Source organism: Bombyx mori, chromosome 20 (genome assembly GCF_030269925.1).
Source record: "Bombyx mori chromosome 20, ASM3026992v2".
Lineage (NCBI taxonomy): Eukaryota > Metazoa > Arthropoda > Insecta > Lepidoptera > Bombycidae > Bombyx > Bombyx mori.
The window spans coordinates 7,277,139-7,296,162 of NC_085126.1; the positions used below are offsets into that span (position 1 = coordinate 7,277,139).

The 19,024-nt window shown below is 38.4% G+C and overlaps 1 protein-coding gene across 4 annotated transcripts in view; it reads right to left on the minus strand.

Moving 5' to 3' along the window:
• LOC101744606 (anillin) overlaps positions 1-19,024 on the minus strand; it is a 73,184-nt gene that overhangs the window by 45,636 nt on the left and 8,524 nt on the right. The window lies entirely within an intron of this gene.

Here is a 19,024-nt window from a genome sequence, read left to right on the forward strand (position 1 = left end):
TACAACTGGTGTCTAGTGAGACGGCAGGGCCTGCCCACACATGTCTTTACCCGGCACAGCTGATAATTATATTTTGACGCATCCACGTTACGTGTTTTCGGATCATTCGTAGTTGAAAACGTTTAATTGAGGAAATCATGTATTAAAATATAGTTACATCGCTGTCGTGTTTATGTTTAATATATTTGAGCTGTCATTAGGTCCGATAGTGAGTTATGTTGTGGTTTTGGCTGTAATCTATGTCGCAATTGATTCCAAAATATGTCCTTTAACTTATCATGTTGACATTTGACTGTAAACTCATACAATATAACATAACTAGTTTTCGTAATTGCTTTGTTTACAGATATGATTAATTGTTTTATAAAATTCGTTTGTATAAAATATTTTAAGGTTTTTTTTTTATTAATTAGATGGGTGGACGAGCTCACAGTCCACCTGGTGTTAAGTGGTTACTGAAGCCCATAGACATTAATAACGTAAATGCGCCACCCACCTTGAGATGTAAGTTCTAAGGTTTCAGTATAGTTACAACGGCTGCTCCACCTTCAAACCGAAACGCAACTGCTTTGCGGCAGAAATAGGCGGGGTGGTGGTACCTACTCGTGCGGACTCACAAGAGGTCCTACCACCAGTAAGAAAGGTTTGTTTTATAAGCTGTTTAATAACGAGTACGTGAGACTAAACGATATTTTTTTGTTGTCCACGACCACCCACGGCGCGGCGGTGTACTATGAATCTCAAATCGTTTAAAAAGGATACTCTATTGACCCAAAATAAGATGTTATTTTATTTCACACTCTCTAGTTTCTCGGATATCGAATGCAATGTTTATGAGCTCCGGTATTTCGCGATAATCTGCTAAACTACGACATACAAACAAATATCTAATCGCAAAGCTTTTTTCCCTACCTATGCTGATATTCTTGAGAGGCTATTTCAGCTTCAGGTGTGTAGGTGAGCTCGCGGGACTCAAACCGGAAGTGTTGCTAACACTGGCCCTAGCAAAAGTAGTGCTTCGCAGAATCTACCAGCGGATCGGAAACGCGACCCACTGAGAAGATCCGGCGAGAAACTCAGTGGGCTGTGTCTGAGGGTTCATTTACTCGTCGAGCCCTTCGTCGCAAGCGACGCGACGGGTTCGACGAGGACGGTGACCGGTGCTTGAGGTACCTAAAAGCACCGTTAATGGATCGGGAGGACGCGTAATGACGTGTTTAGGGCGACTTCCACTGTTTACCATTCGGTCCACAGGATCGGGTATCATCGCAAACAAGTGTGCTTTACAATAACAGAATTTGCCAGTTGATGGGTCGATACTGCGGGAGACCCAATTTCCACATAGGTATACACCACTAGCTATCCACTGGAGAAATAAACCAACATAGTACATAATGATATTAAGTAACTAGGTAGAGAAATACGAAGCGCAGCGTAATTTGATAGAAATAGTCACGGCCATTAACCGATTTATAAAACGCGACAAACGGAAGCGCTCTTAATTATTGTTTATTGAAACAGAGACGAAATTCTTTTCTTTGGGGTTCCGTAGACAAGTGGAAACGAAATCGGTAAAAACCCGCGATAAAAGTCATCAGGACAAATTGTCAAAGTAATAAAATGATTGTACTGTCATTGATCCTTCATACGTGTGAGAGATTTTAATTTTCAATCAGACGTCTTGAAGTTTACGTGAATTTTTTATTTATTGCCCTTGTAGGCAGACGAGCATACGGCCCACTGGATGGTGAGTGGTTAACGTCACCCATGGACGTCAGCAATGCTAGGAGCAGAGCCAAGCCGCTGCCTACCAAATATTACGTTAAAACAGTCCGTTACGTAGACATAGGCCAGGTTATAAAAAATCATGTAAAGATAGATTTTTTTTAACAAGAAACTTTTATTAGATAGCTCTTGAGATATTATGGGCCATTTTGATAATGATATCACTTAATGAATAATGATGAAACATCTTCGGGAACGAAGGCGAAACATTTGAGTGTTCGAGATGATTTCGTCAACGCACAACCATTAACAATGACCAAACCCCCATCGCGCATTCGAGCAATACATTGCCTATAGGAAATGGCGTTCTATAGGACACACTCTACGGCACAGCGGAGTCAACGCAGCACTAATCGCGTTTGAGTGGCAACTCCGTGCCAGGAGAAGACCTGGTGGCTCTGTACACACTTGGCGTAGCACCGTGGAGAGCGAGATGAGGACTGCCGGCTTGACCTGGAGTGATGTCAGGGAGCAAGCTCAACACAGGGTCAAGTAGAGACAGCTTATGAGGGCCCTATGTACCAGCGGGGTACCCTAGAACTACAACAACAACAACAACCTTTAACCGGGGCAGAGTTCGTCCCTACCACCTCAAACCTTTCTGCTACAGTGCGTTTCCAGAGATCATTCTTAAAAAAGTCGTCGTGGCCTAGAGGATAATACGTCCGGTGCATTCGTATGTAGCGATGCACTGATGTTCGAATCCCGAAGGCGGGTACCAATTTTTCTAATGAAATACGTACTCGACAAATGTTAACGATTGACTTCCACGGTGAAGGAATAACATCGTATAATAAAAATCACACCCGCAAAATTATAATTTGCGTAATCACTGGTGGTAGGACCTCTTGAGAGTCCGCACTGGTAGGTACCACCACCCCGCCTATTTCTGCCGTGAAGCAGTAATGCGTTTCGGTTTGAAGGGTGGGGTAGCCGTTGTTACTATACTGAGACCTTAGAACTTATATCTCAAGGTGGGTGGTGCATTTACATTGTAGATGTCTATGGGCTCCAGTAACCACTTAACACGAGGTGGGCTGTGAGCTCGTCCATCTATCTAAGCAATAAGAAAAAAACACCCGGCTTCCGAACGAACTCCTCGCATGCCTTACCGAACGAGGCGGTGTCAGTAGGAGCCATTAGCGTGTAACAATGACTACTCATTGTCCGGTTGGCTATACGTTGATATGCCTTCAAAGGCAATAAACACAGCATACAAACAACGAACAAAAGCTTGTGATTTGTACAAATAACATTCGATTTACGCTGCTGCCGTTAGTTACCCAACAAGAAACAAAAAAAAAACTAAACAATAGCTGAGACCGTTTGATAAATAACAATAACCATTTACACACAGCGTTTGTTTGTGGTGAATTATTTAGTTTTTTGTTGAGAATAAAACTGTGCAGCTAACGTAGTTTTAACTGTTATTCGACGCAGGCTTCGCGATGACTTCGCACGTTGCTTCTGACTCTATGGGAATCAGACATAAATAAAGATAACATTATTGTTACTTTCAATAGTGGATTATATAGTATAATCTACTTATAAACACCACTACCAAAGCAGGGCTAGAGGGGGAAGTACAGTAAATGAGTGCAGTACTCAGTTGATGATACTCCGTTTAAGATCTTCATAACACAACATAAGTCGTCGTGGCCTAAAGGATAAGACGTCCGGTGCATTCGTTGTTGCGATGCACCGGTGTTCGAATCCCGCAGGCGGGTACCAATTTTTCTAATGAAATACGTACTTAACAAATATTCACGATTGACTTCCACGGTGAAGGAATAACATCGTATAATAAAAATCAAACCCGCAAAATTATGATTTGCGTAATCACTGGTGGTAGGACCTCTTGGGAGTCCGCACGGGTAGGTGCCACCACCCTGCCTATTTCCGCCGTGAAGCAGTAATGCGTTTCGGTTCGAAGGGTAGGGTAGCCGTTGTAACTATACTGAGATCTTAGAACTTATATCTCGAGGTGGGTGAAGCATTTACGTTGTAGATGTCTATGGGCTCCAGTAACCACTTAACACCAGGTGGGCTGTGAGCTCGTCCACCCATCTAAGCAAAAAAAAAAAAAAAACATCAACGTTACCTAAATATGTTTAGCAGAAAATCGTAGTTTAAGGGCCGAAATCTTGTGATCTCTTTGAGGCACGCCTATCAGCACTGGGTCACTTGCGGGTCAATAGGTAATCGACCATATCATATTTATTATAAGGGCCAAACGTAGTTAAATCGTTTCCTATTAAACAATTTTGACTACTTAAAGTTCAGGAACGCATATAAACTATGATGGACGTTCCCTTCGCCCAAATGTCAATGACATCTTAATCTTCCTACATTTTGACGTAACACTTAAGTAGATACCCAAAGAAGCCACGGAATCCAATTTATCGTTTAAAAGCCCTAGTTAACACGGATACACTAGTAATCTATACATTAATACGTGAAGCAAAAACTTTGTACCCCTTTTTACGAAAATTGCGGGGACGGAGGAGTATGAAACTTCCCACACTTACAGAGAATATGGAGAAGGAGTGCAGGTTGTTAATAATTTTTTTAAACTAGGCATAAAAATACATTAAATCAATAAATAAATACATAACGCACACTGCCATATATTTGACATACACACGCATGCATACTATTAGTTTATTGTCAAACTTTTCTTATTACTCATAGTGTGTGGTTAAATTGAGAATAGATTAAATATTGTTTGTATTTTATTAATATTTGTCTAAAGTGTAGTCTTAGCTAAATCTGTGTTTATAAAAGTATAATAATAGTCTTTGACAATATAATCATAATAATGTTCAAACTTATAATTTCAATTAATTATAGTCGAATTTCGATTACTGCGGGACCACTAGTACAGATAGATAGTCAACTGATTTGGAGTTTCACTTCCCAGGTTACGCATTTAGCCATTGTTTGAAGTGGGACTTCCAAATCGCGCTTGCAAGGCCTTTGTACGTCTCTTCCTATCGAATTATTATCTACTATTATTATTATTTTAATGCCCTTATAGGACGAGCATACGGCCCACCTGATGCTGTGTGGTTAACTTCGCTCATGGTCGTCAGCAATGTCAGGAGCAGAGAGTCAAGCTGTTACCTACCATAAAGCGATATTTTAAAAGTTGACGTGACCCAAAGAACTAGTCCTCCGGCAGGGACGTCATAAACTAGGATGGGGCCCTTAGGGACACACAAGAATTTGAGGCCCTTTTGGAAAGTAAAAAAAGCGAATTATAATAACATTTTTTTACTGAGTATGACCATTTATCATCAAATACAGTATGATATAATATGTCATTAATGATATTAGAATGCTGCTGGTTTTTTGGTTACGATTTCGATAACGGTTTCTTTCGGGATTTCTGTTGAGCAAAATCTTCTATTATAGGCATAGTATATGCCTTGTAAATACCTTCTGATTACTGATTTGTAAAAAAAGTGTAATGTGCCCGACAAAAATGTTTTGAAAATAAACGTGTGAGAGAAATTGTCGGTCTTTCGGGGCCCCCTGAGAATGGGGGCCCTGGGCACGGGCCCCGTGTGCCCTTATGGTTAAGACGGTATTGTCCTCCGGTGTACTTGTATCGATTGATACGATATATTCGAATCTCACATAAAATACGTACCTAACACATTTTCACCACTGACATAGTGTAATAAAAAATAAAACCCGGAAAATTTATAAGTTACGCAACTACAATTAAGACGAAAATTTGAGGTATAAACGGTGGCGACGATCACGTTGCGATGTCTATAACTTTCATTAACCACTTAACAACAGGCGGGCCGTGAGCTCGTTTACCCAATAAATAAGTAAAATTCCATTTTATGAACAAGCAATGTATAGAAAAGTCAATCAGCGCATCAGTTGAATTTAAATTGCATGCATTGCTGTATTCATTAGTAAAATCGATACATTTATATTATGGTTTGGTTTGTTTTAAACATCCTGTACCATATATCGTCTTCTCGCATTAAAACTGTACAATCTCAAAACCTAAAAATTTTACAGGACAGTGTTTTAATGGTTTAACATGTGATATCGTGTGATATATATAAAAATGAATTGCTGTTCGTTAGTCTCGCTAAAACTCGAGAACGGCTGGACCGATTTGGCTAATTTTGGTCTTGAATTATTCGTGGAAGTCCAGAGAAGGTTTAAAAGGTGAAAAAATATGAAAATGCTCGGAATTATATAAAAAAAAACAATTTTGTTTTTCCTTTGATGTGTTCCCCGTCGGACGGATCCCTTTAGGTCTTTTATTTATCGATTGAGGCACTACGAAGTCTGCCGGGTCAGCTAGTTTTTAATATTAATCATCTTTGCAACAATTATTTTTTTATTTTTTACCAGTCACATTATGTCTTTTAAAGTAAGATAAAATTTGACTAAAATTGTTAATAGTAGTAGTCAAAACATAGGTAAACTAAAAAAAAAAAACTAAACTACGCTCTTTTCACAGTATTTATAAGGAAATTACTGATGATATCAAATGATTCTGCATATTAACTCAATTTCGAATCTTTTTGGATCAGTTATGTCTTTATCACGGGTATATAAGTAGGATACAGATATCTGGTCTTCAAAACCAAAGTTCAATGAACTTGAAAGTTAAATCAATCTTTTAAAAGTATAAGAATGTAAGAGCAGCGACGTTTCTTATCGAACGGTCCACGTGCGCAAAAAACATGGTTCAACAAACTATAACCTGACCGATGCAAATGGAGACCGGCCACAGCCTATTTAATGAGATCTGGGAAACCACTTAACGCGGTTGGGCTGTTCGTAATCCTATGCCGTAAGAATTATGAAAATAGAAAGAAAAGTTAGGCAACGTTGCGACATATCTCGATCATACTGAAATATGCAGTTGGAGACACACATTTGAGGCCGTCAGCTTTTTTTTTTTGTTCCTACCAAGCTGAGTGCCTTGAGAGGCTATTTCAACTTAACCTTAACTAGTAGGTAAGCTCACGGGGCTCAAACCTGACGACGTTGCTAACCCGAACCCTAGCAAGAGCCGTGCTTCGCAGAATCTACCACCGGATCGGAAACGGTGGCCTAACCAACAATAATAATTCATATTCATGCTTGTATTGCAATTTATTTAAAACATAATAAATTTTGATGCCAAATCGGCCTATCCCTAGTTTCAGTCCATAGACAACAGATGACTTTGTAAGCATCATTTTACCGCGTATTTTTTTCCTTACGAAGTATTGTAAAGGCAAATTCGAACCTCATTATCTGCATACTAACTATGGTAAGTTTTTTTTTTTTTTTTCCACAGGAGAAAATCGCCGGATCCCCACCCGCGCGGCAGGTGGAGTATGTGGGAGTTGAACCTCACTAAAAACTCCTGCCGCTCACAACCGGCGCCCTACCTCGGACCGGGCCGGAGCCCAGTCGGGGCTATTGAAACGGCGGGACAGGGTTGACGCAGAGCACATTACATCCATCCCACCGTCCCAAACTATGGTAAGCTTAGGCCACTTTTGCGCTGATGGCCTCATTTGTCCCTTGAGAAATTTATCAATTAAAACCTTTTAAACACTGTTTTTCGTTACGGATCTGATCATAAGACATCTCTTATTATAGGTAAATATTTTATAGCTACACATACATATAATAGAGCTGGTTGAAGCTTCAGTTGTTAGATCCTATTCTTCAGAACGCACGATTCCTTATGGTGATAGACAGATTGGTGTCACAACAAATATACATAATGGGTGACTTAAAGCTCCGAAGCTCACGTCAATAACTCTAAAACTGTCACATTAAAGCCTCGTAGCGCTCAGTATCACTACTGATACGATCTTCAACAATCACGTTATATTTTTTCCATTTCTTTCTTACATTTGGATAAAAAATTTAATCGATTTCCATTAGAAGGGTTGCGGTCGAAATATGATATGTTAAAGCCGAAATACTTTAAAACAATAACATAATTGTTTAGCTAAGCATTAGGGTCTTCTTCTTCTCAGTCGTGTCACTCTTGACAGAGTGGTCGTGATCGTCATGTAGTGTTGGAAGGGGCAGACTTGATGCGTCTCACGATGTCGCGCCATCTCTCCCTGCTCGAGGCCATTCTACTGCACTAATTTAGGGAACCTCTCACTGCAGTTATATTTTATAGTAATTTGGTCGGTCCATTAGGGTATATTATATTTTATATACGCATGGCAATCTTTTAAAATACTACAAAAAAAATCTACAAACGGGACCAGACATAGCGTAGCTAGAATACCAGCGAAGAGATAGGGATAAAAAAGGAAGCAAATAGACTAATTCCTTCGGTAATGATTTTTTATACTGAACAGAGGAATTACTAGTATTTTTTTATATTTGTTATATGCACGGGAATTTCTAGCAATTGACCTACCTAACTTGTAACCAATTACTTAACAACTGGCGGACCCGAAAGACATTGTCCTGTCCTAAATTTCACTTTCTTTTACAGAAAAATAATTAAAAAAACATTTTTAGTGGACCGAATTGTGAATCTACATCAGTATCGAATTTACCAGAACACTCAAAAAAAATCTTCGAAATCTGGCCAATGTTTAAGGAGGATTTCACTAACATACACACGCACAGAAGAATTATATATATATGTATATATATTAGTGTTTAAGAATAAAAAAAAAACATTTCTTAAATTTCGTAAACACGTGCAATGTTTAAGTTCAATAGGGCGCGTGTTATCTATAAAGTTAAATGTGATATAAGCGAATGAAATTCGATACATTAGACTTTTATTAGACAAAGCTATATCGGATTACGTTTCATTGGAACTATTCGATGAATATGGAGAGTTTCTTGTAACCGACAGATTGGTTAGTAGTAAATCTGTTTCAGTACGTAACGATTTACGAATCAACAATGTTTTTGCACTTACATACTGCGGGAAACCATATTCTTTAGTTCGCCTATGATTCTGCAAAGTCACTATCCATTTGAATTCACTTTTACTGATGGTAGGACCTCTTGTGAGTCCGCACGGGTAGGTATCACCACCCCGCCTATTTCTGCCGTGAAGTAGTAATGCGTTTGGGTTGAAGGGTGGGGCAGCCGTTGTGACTAACTTATATCTCAAGGTGGGTGGCGCGTTTACGTTGTAGATGTCTATGGGCTCCAGTAACCACTTAACACCAGGTGGGCTGTGAGCTCGTCCACCCATCTAAGCAATAAAAAAAAAACTATAAAAATGTTTGTTCAACTGAGGTAGTAAATTTTTCGTAGAGATTTGAAAGCGTGTTCATAATTCAATTTGAACGATACAAAATTACCTCGTGCTAACAATAGTCCGTAGAAGGAAAGTGAAAGTTTTAAGGCGGGAACTAGTTTCGAGAGGTGCAAGAATTGATATCTACTTATATGTGAATTGGATTGCTATTGGTTACCAGTTTGAAGTTTAACCGTAGGTACTCGTCAAATTCGGTGCAACGTAACTCAAGCAGCGGCCCGTACTCGATCCTGTGGACCGAATGGTAAACTGTCGACGTCGCCCAAAAACACGTCATTACGGATCCTCCCGATTCATTAACGGCGCTTTTAGGTACCACAAGCACAAGGGTTCGACGAGCGAATTAACCCATAGACACAGCCCACTGAGTTTCTCGCTGGATCTTCTCAGTGGGTCGCGTTTCCGATCCGGTGGTAGATTCTGTGAAGCACTGCTCTTGCTAGGGTCAGTGTTAACATCACTCCGGTTTGAGCCCCGTGAGCTCACCTACTAGCTAAGGTTACGCTGGAATAGCCTCTCAAGGCTATCAGCTTAGGTAGGAAAAAAAAACAGCCGGCTGAGTTTCTCGCCGGATCTTCTCAGCGTGTCGCGATTCTGATTCGGTAGTAGATCCATTCGCGAAGCAGCTGCTCTTGAGTTGTTAAGTCTCCATCGGAGGCGCTCGGGCAGCTGTTAGCAAATCGCATCCCTCCTGGCTGAGCCTTTGCTCGCCTACTTATCCTGGTGAAACTGAAAAGGCTTCAGGGTCCCCAGTAATCCCTCGTTCATAAAAAATAGGTTTGAGGTTTAAAGTGGTAGCCCAAAGACACAAATGTCCTGTGCACTAATATTGAGCGATGCGACTGTATCGGAGTTAAAATTCCGTTGTCAGGTATCGTTTTGTTAGGCAAGAGTTCGTTATCGACTTATATGGAGTACATCATTTACAAATTAATGAAGGAAAATTGGTACGGCATATGTTGAGTCCGCATGGGTAAGCACTACAGTCCTACCTACGTTTGACGTGAAAGTCTTTGATGGGTGGACATTTCGACTTCATCTTGGAGGTGAAGGCCGGTATTTACGTCATGTGGCAATCAGCTCCAGTAGCCAATTGAGAACCAGTGGGCGAACCACGCTCATCGATCTACGCATTAAAATCTTGGTATAAAACGCCAGTAAAACCAGGTACCTATTTCAATGGACCCAAAATTCGCGTCCTACCCACACACGTCTCCTGAAGCAACAAGGAACGAGACATTAAATTCGATAAAACGAAGGGAAACTATAAAACCGGCCCAGACAAAGGTTTAAAAGCACTTAAAAAACGTATACAATAAACCAACAATTTCGGCGAACATTCAAGACAAAGAAATATTGGTACTCGAATATTTCACAACACGGCAACAAAGACTCGTCAGCTTTTATGTGTGTTCTCTCCATTGAAGTTTTGAATTCTACTTCGAATGCTGATTCTTTTGTTTTCGACCACCCGTATATGAGAGGCGTTACAACTTATACGTATATGAATGATGTTATGCAATAAAACTGAACAAAAACAACATCGTGGGCTATTTTCCGTAAATCAATTCAGTTTTCGCTGTAATAAAGTTATTCCTTTTCGTCTATTTCAGTGTAGACTACCATTTCTAGCTACTGATAAGTGGTATTTTCAATTAGTTTTTCTTGTCGCAAGCGTTATATATTAGTAAATAGCAATGATTGAATATATTCGCCTTGTGGCGGGTAGCCATCATACAACGCAAGGTAATTGACAGATGCCTGAATCTCGCTTACGACATTTTCAAGATAAGCTTGCATATATATTATACAAGTTCCGAACAACAACATTCGGACCGTCGGCCTACCTAGCAATATCACCCGCTCAGTGGAAGATCTTCCCTTTGTCGTTAAGACTACCAAACTGATGACCCCGACGTGAAAGTCTAAAAGTGTAAATTTAAAAAAAAACCAGTGATTTCAAGTGACACTAGTTATATTATATTTTGTCTTTAAAATTACACGGTGCTGTTGGCTTTAGAATGCAACAAGAGTCATTTAAAGTTGCGACACACAAAAAAAGTCCATAATCTAATCGTTTACTGGATCATTATTGCACGACCACATCCGTACAAAATCGTTAAAATTTAAAGAAGTCGTAAAATGGAAATGTGAGTGCATTTGATGATTGTTCCTGTATTCCGGTTCAAATTTAAAACAATAGCTATTGACCAAAATTTGCGTTCTATTTTCAAGAAAACCCAATTCTACCGTCAAGACCTTCGGGTTTTACTTATAGATGGAGAGCATAGGGTTGAAGTTTGCATTCCAGGGGTATTAATACAATATATATTAAGGGTCAATCAATGGGTCGTTATTCCGATCCGATGGTACATTCTGCGAAACACTGCTTTTGGTAGGGCTAGTGTTAGCAAATTCTCTCAGGTTGAGCTCGTGAGCTCACTTACCCGTCCGGGCGTAGCTGGGAATAGCCCCCTAGGCTACCAGCGAATAGATAGGAAAAAAACGTGCAGTCCTCAATCTTTTTGCGGCAAGTAGACCTATAGACTGACCAGATCCGCACTACCCTCGACACCACAGTTCACGATGCTCTACACCCGGCGGCATATAGAGGCAAATGGCGTGGAAAGGTCCGTAATAAACTCTAGTTGCGAGGAGGTGGTCACGACCCTCAGTATTGAGGAAACCGAAGCAAGAAGAAGAAGACTTATAAATCGCACCATCCCCATTAACACAAACTTCAGAAAAACAATTGCCTATTGAATATTATGCAAAAAAAATTAATATACTAAGCATTGCCATTTTTCATTTAGAAATGAACAAAGGTTTATCGCTGAAAGGCGCCCTGACCTGTGATAAATGCCTTTATTAAATACTTGTTTACTATGACCTACAAACCGGTACAGAGATACCTAGTCTCACATTAATTACACATGATACATTATATTGTCAATAAATCACAGTCCGCTAGATATTTTCAACCAAAACAGGAGTGTAGACGGAATTTACTTATTAGGCTCACAATACACATCACAAGCTAAAAAGATACATAAAAACAGAAGTAAAAAGAAACAAAATCTCGCAAAATCTTGCAACATAAGTTATAAGAATATTAGAAACATACAACATACACATACGTACATTATATATTTGGATACAACGGATAAGGTACAACAATATTTGATCGATCAACGCCTTTGAAGAAATACAAAGCTTTTTAAACACGCTTTTATTTTAATGTTGACGACATCGAAATCTGATATCTATGTTAGTTTCAAAAATAAATAACACAGATCTCTTACGAGTTTCTTTAAATGGGCTAAAGATGTCAAAGGTATCCATAGAATCACTTTTTTTTTTGGGATGTAACGTTCTGTTTTGCTTATGAGACCTTGCCGTTTCGCCAGCACAGATGGGCGATCTCTACTTCTCAATCAAGAGGGGGAAGGTTTGCTGAATAGCGAACTCTTCCAGATGAGAACTAACAGCTCAGCTTTGCGAGTGCATCGCGAAGATCCAGTGAGATACTCGGCGGTCCGATGCTATCAGCTATAAAGCATACACCGCAGGCCACTTTGAAACATCAAATCGAAGACTTAATTATATTTGAATAGCGGTAATCTCACTCTTCAAAGCGAAACACACAAGTGACAGAAATAAGTAGGATGAAAACTACCATCGATGTAAAGAATCAGTTGTAATTGCGAACACCCTTGAATCGTATCAGCCAAAACTTTTACCTTGGTGGCTATTAGATGAACGTTTTGTGTTTGTTTTTTTTTTTATTGGCCTTGTAGGTAGTCGAATAAATGGCCCACCTGATTGTGAGTGTTTACCGTGGCCCATGGATTTCAGCAATGCCAGGAGCAGAACCAAGCTGCTGCCTACCAATTCCTTGTATCATGCAAATAGTTTAAAGTTAACATTTGAACTGGATGTCTCAACATGGACGATGACATCAACAGGGTGATGTCTGCAGGATTGTGGTACATATCCGTGCAGGCCATTATGGCGACTATTAATAACTTATAAATTATACGGGTTTCATTATAATTATGTAGATGATTTTGTTCTACAATCGTAGGAGCCATTTGCGCGTGACATGTTTTATAGATACCTACATTTAAATTGAAAAAAAATAGTGGCGACACGCAAGATTTAAACCGTAACACAGTCACACCGAAAACACGATCTCGTTCTTTCTGCAGGTTAAACAGGTATTACCTAGTCAGGTCATAAGTATTGTCACACAGTTAAAACTTTTCTTTTAGAATGCTGGCCACAAAAAAGTTTATTGAATTCGAATTTCATCGAATTTTCAGCGTGCTCAAAGCCTCATCCCAATTTGGAGTCACTCAAGACATCCTTGATTAAGGCAGCCGCCGATATTGACATGGACCTCGTTCGTGCTGCGATAGACGACTGGCCGCGCAGATTGAAGGCCTGTATTCAAAATCACGGAGGTCATTTTGAATAAACTTTAGTGTCATAAGAATCTATGTTTTGTTAAGTTCATTTTGGTATATGAATGGTTACATAATGAATAAACTTGTTTCAATTATTTTATATTAAACATGTGACAAAATTTATGACCTGACTAGGTACAATATAAAATTATAATTGGTGCAGAATCCTAGCCACGGCATAATATCGCATTACTATACACCAGTAAACCTCAAACTGCGGTCTCTTGTATATTACGCGACTATTCAAATGATATCTTGATGCTCTTCAGACACATCGTGCGTGTGCGTCATGCGGACGCGGCAGATCATGATGTGTGATTGTCGTTTAGTATGCCATGGGGGTAACGCGTTGAAACTGTTTATAAAATACGCGACTTAAATCCTTGACTAAAACTTAAAAAAAAAAAAAAACAGCGAAACTGTAGAGCCACATTAGTTCTATATATTTTTAAGTCACTAGTCATAATTGAATATGCAATTTCGAAAAGGGCACATGTCGCATATTTTGTCAAATACGTTTTTTTCATATACATGTAGTCTTGAGGCTTACCTACACCCATTTTATAATAATTCCAGTAATTTTTAATTGTTAATTAACACTAAAATATATCTCAAAAGTTAATATTTTAAATTTTACACTGCTTTAGAAAATAATCAGTTTTTTTCATTTCCTGAACATTTTACATTTTCAGAGATGTGCCCTTTTCGAAATTGCATATTCAATTACATATATTGGTTCGACGAGCCCGTGCTTCTCTGTGTGTGGAACAGTCTGGAACACCCACGTTTACCGCTAGGGGTGCTGTTCCAGCTCCAATACAAATTTAAGTTAACTTTTACGCGGTCGAGAAGTTAAAAAACTCGACTGATGTGGAATGGTTGCTGTAACCACATAGATTACAACGTGAATACCTCACACCCGCCTTGAGGCATGAGGTCTAGGTCTTAATCGTATAGAACAACGGCTGCCCCACTCTTCAAACTGAAAAGATACTGTTTCCCTACAGAAATAGGCAGGATGGTGGTAACTAAGGGACGTTGTTCATCGTGGAAGTCCTTAATGAGCACGTGTTCTGTCACACAGTTATTTCCTTGGAAAATATATGACTGCCTGCGTGATTTGTACCGCAACATAGACGCGTGCGATGATCGATACGAGTTCATGACGATCTATGTATTTTTAATGCACTGAATGAGGGCGAAAGGCTATTTGGTTTAAGCGACATTTAGCTTAATACGCGAAAGGACAATGTCCAATTTCTTAGGGCGTTTGGGCCCCTAAAAAAAGTTATCGGGTCATGATGGTTTTAACTTAATTTGATAGACAAAGAAATATCGTTTCATATTCAGAAAACGATTTTTATATTCTCACACAGGTTTAAGAGAAATCTGTTTTTTTCTGCAGCTAAAATTAAGTTGTTAATTGTTTTCTTCGAAATCAATAATCGCTCTCATCATTATTTACAGTATTAAATAACTTAATTGTGGTTAATTTTGCTAGAAATAAGCCTTTACGTACATTTTATTATTATTATATCCTCATAATAATAATAAAATAATTATTATTATATCCTCATAATAATAATAAAATAAAATGCAAATCCGGAAGCCGGCAACGATAGGCCCTTTGCCTATTGGCGAATTTAAAAACTATGGCACTCAGTTTTGGGATGTTATCAAATAAGTAATTTATTTTTTTGTAAAACAATGCCAGGTTGAAAGTAATGTTGATACATAAACTGAACAACGTGAAAAAATAAGGCATAGTTTTTCAAGTACAAATAGTTTTGACATAAAGTTGGCCCACTTTTGGGCATTGTCCTTTATGTTTGTAATTAAAAGTGCGTTTTATTTGGTATTAGTATCAACAAACTACGTTTTTAATTGAGCTGCAATTAAGGTTACACCATTCAAACAGCTAGAGAAGTTATGATATTTATTCTCCTACCTACGCCGAAAGTTCGGTTTTCCTCCCGCTGTACAGGGAAGAAAGTCTAACTTTTCTCCCCGGGTACTGACAAGTGCGCATGCGCGTTAGTGTCTACGTCTGCTCTCACACACCTAAAATTCTCCGCCATTGTTGTGCTCGGGTTATTTGCAATATTGTGTTTAGTGTAAAATTAAAATAAACAAAAGGCAATAAAATTTAATAGTGAAGTATTAAACAAAGATGAGTTCATCAGACAGTTCTTATTCAATTAGTAGTAGTTTATTTAAAAATTAAAAAAACAGTTAAATTGTGTTTTTATGCCCCTGCCAGGGCTTCGCCCCTGGACCCCGGCTCAATACTCCACGAACTTTCGGCCTGGTAGGAGAAAAAACAGTATGTGCACCGCGGGAAAAAAGTAGGACATCTCATCCCGCGCAATTTTACACGCGGGAGGAAATGTCCTACTTTTCTCCCTTGGTGCACAATGTACTATTTCTTCAAATTTAAACTATACATGGCTCTCCTGTAAAGTTAAACCAATTAACCTATTACCCTTCGAATTATAATGACTTATAGATGATACTACCTCTCGTGTGAACGGAGCCACCACGCGCGTTACGACATATCAAAACGTATAATAAAAAAGAAAAAACTTCAGAGGTGTCAAGGGACACCCGGATGGAACGAAGTTCCTTTCGATTAATTAGTGAAGGAATTGTAATTTTTTTTTTAAGTTATAATAATAAATTACGGCATTATGAAGAAGAAAAAAACAATACTATGAACTAAATTACTATTGTTGAAACGCTATCTCGAGAAACTGTACTCATTACGCGGACCAATCGGATACGAGCAATGTCACGCGATAAGCGCCTACACGTTGATTGGTCAGAATGACGGATCTAAAAAGTGTCGTGACAACTTTTCGTAAGAATTTTTTCCGTCTAGCCCCCTTTCACAACGCGCGATAAGGAACTTCGTTCAAAAAAAAATTGAAAGTAAAATATTAACACTACTCTTCGTATGTCTATAGTCCACGATACGAAATACAGTCAAAGGCCAAGCGCCATCTACGTACACGCGCGAATCGTTGTCATAATATATTACCTACACCATAATAGGTTACGTTTTTACGATCTATTTACTATCAGACGACGTTAATTCTATTAGACCTTGACATAAAATCTAATCTGACATTGTAGAATTTAAATTCAAATTCATATTCTGTTCTACCGCCATTTTAATACTCTTCCCTGATACAGTTTTAACCTTTTTAAGAGTTATTTAAAAAAAGGTTGTCTATGCTAAAAAAAAATATGCTTAGATGGGTGGACGAGCTCACAGCCCATCTGGTGTTAAGTGGTTACTGGAGCCCATAGACATCTACAACGCAAATGCGCCATCCACCTTGAGATATAAGTTCTAAGGTCTCAGTATAGTTACAACGGCTGCTCCGCCTTTCAAACCGAAACGCATTACGGCAGAAATAGGCAGGGCGGTGGTACCTACCCGTGCGGACTCACAAGAGATCCTACCACCAGTAATTACGCAAATTACAATTTTGCGGGTTTGATTTTTATTACACGATGTTATTCATTCACCGTGGAAGTCAATCGTGAACATTTGTTAAGTACGTATTTCATCAGAAAAATTGGTACCCGCCTGCGGGACTCGAACACCGGTTGCAACGCTAGATACGAATGCACCGGACGTCTTATCCTTTAGGCTACGACGTATTACATCATTTACGTGTGCTGTGAAACGATTTTGATGATCTATTTTTAATCAAAGCAGATCCTTCTTATTTAATCCCATTTATCAAGATCTTATTATGTTGAAACCGATTTTCTCTTCTGTTAAAATTGTGTATTATGTTTTATTGCTAACGATGGCAGACGAGTATCAGGCCCACCCAACGGATACTGGTCACCATCGTCAATGGTCATTGCTAATGCTAGGGGAAAAACCAAGTTTCAACAAATGATAAGTCAACAAACCCGTAGAGTGCTGATAAAGAGATTTCATATGTCAGTTTTATGGAGGAGACGATACAACCCTGCACGTTCTATCTCGGAGCTAAAATGACTATCTTAGCGTAGCTTACTATCTTAGATAGCCTTTTTGTAGTCAGTTTATGGCTAAAGCGCAGAGCAGCCATTTTACTAATGTACTTAATGACTTGAAATCTGTCTCAAAACGGCATATACGTGAGACGTCAAGTCTTTAGTAACAGCTTAATGCCGGGCGGTTGAGCTCGTTAACATATCTCAATAATTCGTCTAATACCAAATAGCATAGTGGTAACAATCTATATATTAATACGTGAAGCAAAAACTTTGTATCCCTTTTTACGAAAATCGCGCGGACGGAGGAGTATGAAATTTCCCACACTTATAGAGAATATAGAGAAGGAGTGCAGAATGCATTTTTTTTTACTATGCATTAGTAATACACGAAATCAATAAAAAAATATTACACACACTACCATGTATTTGATACACACACATAAATACACTCTTTGTTTATTGTCAAACTTTTGTTATTGCTTAAAGTCTGCGGTCAAATTGAGAATAGGTTAATATTGTTTGTCTTTATTATTATTTGTCTAGTGTAGTCTTGGCGAAATCTGTGATTATAGAAATATTATAGTTTTTAACGACAATAATGTTGAAACTTAGGTATATTATCAATTAATTTTAGTCGAATATCGACTACTGCGGCACAACTAGTTCTAATATATTATAACAACAACATTTTTGAGTAGGATTTTTTTATTAAATACATATCGTATCAAGAATTAACTTATCTGCGACGCAAACGATCATTCAAACAAACGTTTAATCTTTGTATATTATAGTGCAACTTCGTCATTATCACATCCCTTTAAAACAAAAAAAACTTAAGAGCCGACATTAGTTGTATTGTTTTTTTTTAACAAAACAAATCTTAGGTACGCTCTCCGATCTTTTATCTTAAAACTACAAAACAAAGATCCCACACCATCCAATCGTGGAAAGCTAAAGGTTCTGTTAATAGCTAATGGGAAAAAGTTGTTAGTTACGACTTAAGATACCTTCAAATTTATAAAATAATAATATGTAGGTAGTTTAAAAAAAAAAAACACTCCCTTAAAAAGCAAACTGTAATTACTTAACGATCAATTTCATTTCTTTCTTTTTAAGGATGCTGGAGCGAACTTATAATATCGACGCTTGAAAGGCAAACGTGACTAAGCGACAATAACTGCTTTGTACATAAATGATAGGCAATAACCATATTCGATGTGGAAAAAATATATATATTTCTAGGTCTATTAAAATCATTTCAATCCTACAGCTACTAGCTAGATTCTACTACAGCTGGATTCGATAAAATAAATTTTGTTTTCAGGTATTTCAACTTTAAAATAGTCTACTGTAAAGTTCACGCATTGTCACTTAGTCACGTTTGCCTTTCAAGCGTCGATATTAATATTTATCGTAATTAATGCGTGTTAAAATTTTCAAATCATCGGATTAACTTGAAAATTCTGAGTCTTCGAGTCAATGGTAATGACGTCCAAAGATTCAG